The sequence below is a fragment of the Salvelinus fontinalis genome, chromosome 13 (assembly GCF_029448725.1).
Source record: "Salvelinus fontinalis isolate EN_2023a chromosome 13, ASM2944872v1, whole genome shotgun sequence".
NCBI classification, from domain to species: domain Eukaryota; kingdom Metazoa; phylum Chordata; class Actinopteri; order Salmoniformes; family Salmonidae; genus Salvelinus; species Salvelinus fontinalis.
In genome coordinates, this window is record NC_074677.1 from 6,355,157 (window position 1) to 6,362,656 (window position 7,500).

A 7,500-nucleotide genomic window follows, 5' to 3' on the forward strand; every position below is an offset into this window, starting at 1 on the left:
GCACGCTGCTGCAGGGCACTATTCATGATTCACAGTCTCACTGCAACCGGTGTATGGGACAATAAAACATCTCTCTCTCTCTCTCTTCTCACTCCTGAATCTCATTTTTATTTTATTTTACATTTATTTTATTTTACATTTCTAGGCCTAGCCTGATGCTAGGCCGAGCCTAACGCCCGTCTGCGTTTGTGTTTTGTACTGTATCCTGGCTGATTATAATCTCATAGGGGGTGATGCAGTCATGGTTTATAGTCACAGTAAAGATTTAGAATCCCCAGAGGACTACAATCTAACAGTGGCTCGTAGGCTGAAAGTTAAAATTGGCAATAAACATGTCTTTCCTCGGGGCCTTGGTTGAGTCAGGGATGCAGCTAGAACAGTCTGCAGCACCCGACCTCACCCTACTGGACTCAGAAATCAAATATCTACAGTTCGCAGACGATCTGGTGCTTCTGTCCCCAACCAAGGAGGGCCTACAACAGCACCTGTATTTCTGCACAGATTTCATTCGATTTATTAGGATCCCGATTAGACGACGCCAATGACGACAGCTTGTCTTACTGGGGTTCCGACACATAACGGAAAAGACATTACAGACAAAATACTTTTTTTCAATTTACGTACATTTTAAATACATTAACATGTTGTGTGTTTATCAGTTACACGTACCTGTCGGTTTATACACAAAACAAGTAGGTCACGCAGGGGAGTAGTCAGACCCCTTCCCCTGTTCCACATTTTCTTTTGTTACAGCCTTATTCTAAAATGGATTAAATAATGGTTTTCCCTCATCAATCTACACACAATACCCCATAACGACATCACAATATTCCATAATGACATCACAATACCCGATAATGACATCACAACACCCCATAACAACAAAGCAGAAACAGATTACAAGAATGTTTTGCAAATGTATTAAAAATAAAAACAGAAATATCTTATTTACATAAGCTATGAGACCCGAAATTGAGCTCATGTGCATCCTGTTTCCACTGATCATCCTTGAGATGTTTCTACAACTTGATTGGAGTCCACCTGTGGTAAATTCAATTGATTGGACATGATTTGGAAAGGCACACACCTGTCTATATAAGGTCCCACAGTTGACAGTGCATGGCAGAGCAAAAACCAAGTCATGAGGTTGAAGAAATTGTCCGTAGAGCTACGAGACAGGATTGTGTCGAGGCACAGATCTGGGGAAGGGTACCTAAATATTTCTGCAGCATTGAAGATCCCCAAGAACACAGTGGCCTCCATCATTCTTAAATGGAAAAAGGTTGGAACCACCAAGACTCTTCCTAGAGCTGGCCGCCAGGCCAAACTGAGCATTTGGGGGAGAAGGGCCTTGTTCAGGGAGGTGACCAAGAACCCAATGGTCACTCTGACAGACTTCCAGAGTTCCTCTGTGGAGATGGGAGAACCTTCCAGATGGACAACCATCTTTGCAGTACTCCACCAATCAGGCCTTTATGGTAGAGTAGCCAGACGGAACCACTCTTCAGTAAAAGTCACATGACAGCCCGCTTGGAGTTTGCCAAAAGGCACCGAAAAGACTCTCAGACCATGAGAAACAAGATTCTCTGGTCTGATGAAACCAAGATTAAACTCTTTGGCCTGAATGCCAAGTGTCACATCTGGAAGAAACCTGGCACCATCCCTACGGTGAAGCATGGTGGTGGCAGCATCATGCTGTGGGGATGTTTTCAGTGGCAGGGACTGGGAGACCAGTCAGGATCGAGGGAAAGATGAACGGACCAAAGTACATAGAGATCCTTGATGAAAACCTGGTCCAGAGCGCTCAGGACCTCAGACTGGGGCGACGGTTCAACTTCCAACAGGACAACGACCCTAAGCACACAGCCAAGACAACGCAGGAGTTGCTTCGGGACAAGTCTCTGAATGTGCTTGAGTGGCCCAGCCAGAGCCTGGACTTGAACCCAATCGAACATCTCTGGAGAGACCTGAAAATAGCTGTGTGGCGACGCTCCCCATCCAACCTGACAGAGCTTGAGAGGATCTGCAGAGAGGAATGGGAGAAACTCCCCAAATACAGGTGTGACAAGCTTGTAGCGTCATACCCAAGAAGACACGAGACTGTAATCGCTGCCAAAGGTGCTTCAACAAATTACTGAGTAAAGGATCTGAATACTTATGTAAATGTTATATTTCTTTTTTTTTGTGGGGGGGGGGCTGTTTTTGCTTTGTCATTAGGGGATATTGTGTGTAGATTGAAAACCAATTCAATCCATTTTAGAATAAGGCTGTAATGTAACAAAAAGTCAAGGGGTGTGAAAGCGTTCCTAATGCACTGTATCTGTTAGGTGAGGTACTGCAGTGTGCCTTCCCAGCAGCATTGTTTGAGGGAGGCTGATCAGTGGTTTTTTGTGATCAGCTTTGAAGAGTAGCCAAGGTTATGAGGGGTTTAACAGGGTTGGACTATGAGGCTGTTTGATGACACTCCTGAGGCAGACACTAAGGGATGGGACTATATTAGCCCCCCCAGTGCTGTTTCCTGAGCCCCCCACCACACACACAACCCTCTCACACCCACTGTGTTCATCAAACAGAATCCATCTAACCTCATATTCTGAAGAATAATCTCATGTTTCTTTAAATCATGTCCCTCGCCCCTCCCCATTTATCAATCTAATTCATTCCGCCCCCCCCCCTTTTTATCAATCTAATTCATTCCGCTTCCCTCGCCCCCCCTCGCCCCTTCATTCCTCCCCCCCCCTCCGTTTATCAATCTAATTCATTCCGCTTCCCTCGCCCCCCCCCCCCCCCCCTTTATCAATCTAATTAATTCCGCTTCCCTCGCCCCCCTCCTCCCTTTATCAATCTAATTAATTCCACTTCCCTCGCACCCCCCCCCTCCCCTCCGTTTATCAATCTAATTCATTCCGCTTCCCTCACCCCCTCCCCCCCTTTATCAATCGAATTCATTCCGCTTCCCTCTTCCCACACTGGGTCACTGACTAAAGAGGCAGTTGTTGGTGTCAGTCTTAGTGAGAGGTGGCAGTTTGTCTTTAGGTGTCTGCACAGATGACAGAGCAGCAGTCCTTGGTGGGGTATCTGGTAAGATGACAGAGCAGCAGTCCTTGGTAGAGTGTCTGGTAAGATGACAGAACAGCAGTCCTTGGTGGGAGTATCTGGTAAGATGACAGAACAGCAGTCCTTGGTGGAGTGTCTGGTAAGATGACAGAACAGCAGTCCTTGGTGGGGTGTCTGGTAAGATGACAGAACAGCAGTCCTTGGTGGAGTGTCTGGTAAGATGACAGTACAGCAGTCCTTGCTGGAGTGTCTGGTAAGATGACAAAGCAGCAGTCCTTGGTGGGGTGTCTGGTAAGATGACAGAACAGCAGTCCTTGGTGGAGTGTCTGGTAAGATGACAGAACCGCAGTCCTTGGTGGGGTGTCTGGAAAGATGACAGAGCAGCAGTCCTTGGTGATCTAAACTCACATCACCTGTCTTGATGCCAAATGGCACTTCTACGTTTGAGCTCCCACTCAGCTAGCAGAAGGTGTAATAAGCTAAAGAAACAAACGGTAAGGTTATAAATCAATTAATTAATCAATCTATGGGGTAGGTTTTTGGATTAGGATTTGATTTGATTGATAGTAGTTAGGTCTGACACCATTAATTGTCTACTGTGGAGCAGCAAGCAACCAGAACCAGAGCCCTAGGAACAGAGCCCTAGGAACAGAGCCAGTCAGAACCAGAGCCCTAGGAACAGAGCCCTAGGAACAGAGCCCTAGGAACAGAGCCCTAGGGACAGAGCCCTAGGAACAGAGCCCTAGGAAGAGCCCTAGGAACAGAGCCCTAGGGACAGAGCCCTAGGAACAGAGCCCTAGGAACAGAGCCCTAGGAACAGAGCCAGTTAGAACCAGAGCCCTAGGAACAGAGCCCTAGGGACAGAGCCCTAGGAACAGAGCCCTAGGGACAGAGCCCTAGGAACAGAGCCCTAGGAACAGAGCCCTAGGAACAGAGCCCTAGGAACAGAGCCCTAGGAACAGAGCCAGTTAGAACCAGAGCCCTAGGAACAGAGCCCTAGGAACAGAGCCAGTCAGAGCCAGAGCCCTAGGGACAGAGCCAGTTAGAACCAGAGCCCTAGGAACAGAGCCCTGGGAACAGAGCCAGTTAGAACCAGAGCCCTAGGAACAGAGCCCTAGGAACAGAGCCCTAGGAACAGAGCCAGTCAGAACCAGAGCCCTAGGAACAGGGCCCTAGGAATAGAGCCCTAGGAACAGAGCCAGTTAGAACCAGAGCCCTAGAAACAGAGCCAGTTAGAACCAGAGCCCTAGGAACAGAGCCCTAGGAACAGAGCCAGTTAGAACCAGAGCCCTAGGAACAGAGCCCTAGGAACAGAGCCAGTCAGCGCCAGAGCCCTAGGAACAGAGCCAGTCAGAACCAGAGCCCTAGGAACAGAGCCAGTCAGAACCAGAGCCCTAGGAACAGAGCCCTAGGAACAGAGCCAGTCAGAACCAGAGCCCTAGGAACAGAGCCAGTTAGAACCAGAGCCCTAGGAACAGAGCCCTAGGAACAGAGCCAGTCAGAACCAGAGCCCTAGGAACAGAGCCAGTCAGAACCAGAGCCCTAGGAACAGAGCCCTAGGAACAGAGCCAGTCAGAACCAGAGCCCTAGGAACAGAGCCCTAGGAACAGAGCCAGTCAGAACCAGAGCCCTAGGAACAGAGCCAGTTAGAACCAGAGCCCTAGGAACAGAGCCCTAGGAACAGAGCCCTAGGAACAGAGCCCTAGGAACAGAGCCCTAGGAACAGAGCCCTAGGAACAGAGCCAGTCAGAGCCAGAGCCCTAGGAACAGAGCCCTAGGGACAGAGCCAGTCAGAACCAGAGTCCTGGGAACAGAGCCCTAGGAACAGAGCCAGTTAGAACCAGAGCCCTAGGAACAGAGCCCTAGGAACAGAGCCCTAGGGACAGAGCCCTAGGGACAGAGCCAGTCAGAACCAGAGCCCTAGGAACAGAGCCCTAGGAACAGAGCCCTAGGAACAGAGCCCTAGGAACAGAGCCCTAGGGACAGAGTCCTAGGAACAGAGCCCTAGGGACAGAGCCCTAGGGACAGAGCCCTAGGAACAGAGCCCTAGGAACAGAGCCCTAGGGACAGAGCCAGTCAGAACCAGAGCCCTAGGAACAGAGCCCTAGGGACAGAGCCAGTCAGAACCAGAGCCCTAGGAACAGAGCCCTAGGGACAGAGCCAGTCAGAACCAGAGCCCTAGGAACAGAGCCCTAGGAACAGAGCCCTAGGAACAGAGCCAGTCAGAGCCAGAGCCCTAGGAACAGAGCCCTAGGGACAGAGCCAGTCAGAACCAGAGCCCTAGGAACAGAGCCCTAGGGACAGAGCCAGTTAGAACCAGAGCCCTAGGAACAGAGCCCTAGGAACAGAGCCCTAGGAACAGAGCCCTAGGAACAGAGCCAGTCAGAACCAGAGCCCTAGGAACAGAGCCCTAGGAACAGAGCCCTAGGAACAGAGCCAGTCAGAACCAGAGCCCTAGGAACAGAGCCCTGGGAACAGAGCCAGTCAGAACCAGAGTCAACCCTCCACTGGCTGGGTCCCGCTGCTCCGTTTTCCATGTGAATACAATAAAACATGTTATCTGATTCAGCCTCCCTGCTCTCATCTGGGTTGTGGTGTGTCAGTCACAGCTCAGGCCAAGGGACTAATGAGTAGAGAAATCCATTCTGGATTGGCTTGGGAGCGTTTCAGTGGGTCTGTTCTATTGATCCATCTGACTCCCTCCCTCGTGCTCTCCTCTGATGCTCACTTTGGCAGAAAAGCTGAAATTAAATAGAAAAGCTGAAATTGAATCGTAGAGTTGATTAAATTATTGTCTGTTACTTTCTTTACATAGGTCTTGCCTTAAGCTAATGTCTTCCTCTAGGAATATAGGGAATATAGAGAATATAGAGAATACAGTGAATATAGTGAATATAGAGAATACAGTGAATATAGTGAATATAGAGAATACAGTGAATATAGTGAATGTAGAGAATACAGTGAATATAGTGAATGTAGAGAATACAGTGAATATAGTGAATATAGTGAATATAGAGAATATAGTGAATATAGTGAATATAGTGAATATAGAGAATATAGAGAATATAGTGAATATAGAGAATACAGTGAATATAGAGAATATAGAGAATACAGTGAATATAGAGAATATAGAGAATACAGTGAATATAGTGAATATAGTGAATATAGAGAATATAGTGAATATAGTGAATATAGAGAATATAGAGAATATAGAGAATATATTGAATATAGAGAATATACTTTAGAGAATATAGTGAATATAGAATATAGTGAATATAGAGAATATAGAATATAGTGAATATAGAGAATATAGTGAATATAGAATATAGTGAATATACTGTAGTGAATATAGAGAATATAGAGAATATAGTGAATGTAGAATATAGTGAATATAGGGAATGTAGAATATAGTGACTATAGAGAATATAGTGAATGTAGAATATAGTGAATATAGAGAATATAGTGAATGTAGAATATAGTGAATATAGGGAATGTAGAATATAGTGAATATAGAGAATATAGTGAATATAGGGAATGTAGAATATAGTAAATATAGGGAATGTAGAATATAGTGAATATAGGGAATGTAGAATATAGTGAATATAGAGAATATAGTGAATATAGAATATAGTGAATATAGGGAATGTAGAATATAGTAAATATAGGGAATGTACTGTAGTGAATATAGAGAATATAGAGAATATAGTGAATGTAGAATATAGTGAATATAGGGAATGTAGAATATAGTGAATATAGGGAATGTAGAATATAGTGAATATAGAGATATAGTGAATATAGGGAATGTAGAATATAGTAAATATAGGGAATGTAGAATATAGTGAATATAGGGAATGTAGAATATAGTGAATATAGAGAATATAGTGAATATAGAATATAGTGAATATAGGGAATGTAGAATATAGTAAATATAGGGAATGTACTGTAGTGAATATAGAGAATATAGAGAATATAGTGAATGTAGAATATAGTGAATATAGGGAATGTAGAATATAGTGACTATAGTGAATATAGTGACTATAGTGAATATAGAGAATATAGAGAATATAGAGAATATAGTGAATGTAGAATATAGTGAATATAGAGAATATAGTGAATATAGTGAACATAGAGAATATAGTGAATATATTGAATATAGAGAATATAGTGAATATATTGAATATAGAGAATATAGTGAATATATTGAATATAGAGAATATACTTTAGAGAATATTGTGCTTCTATACCTGCATTGCTTGCTGTTTGGGGTTTTAGGCTGGGTTTCTGTACAGCACTTTGAGATATCAGCTGATGTAAGAAGGGCTTTATAAATATATTTTATTTGATATTAAGAATATTGTGAATATAGTTAATATAGAGAATATAGAGCATATATTGCAGAGAATATTGTTAATATAAGGAATATTGTTAATATAGTGAATATAC

General features: G+C 44.4%; 1 protein-coding gene across 5 annotated transcripts in view; it reads left to right on the forward strand.

Annotated features, from left to right (window-relative positions):
* LOC129867991 (peripheral-type benzodiazepine receptor-associated protein 1) overlaps positions 1-7,500 on the forward strand; it is a 193,517-nt gene that overhangs the window by 9,828 nt on the left and 176,189 nt on the right. The window lies entirely within an intron of this gene.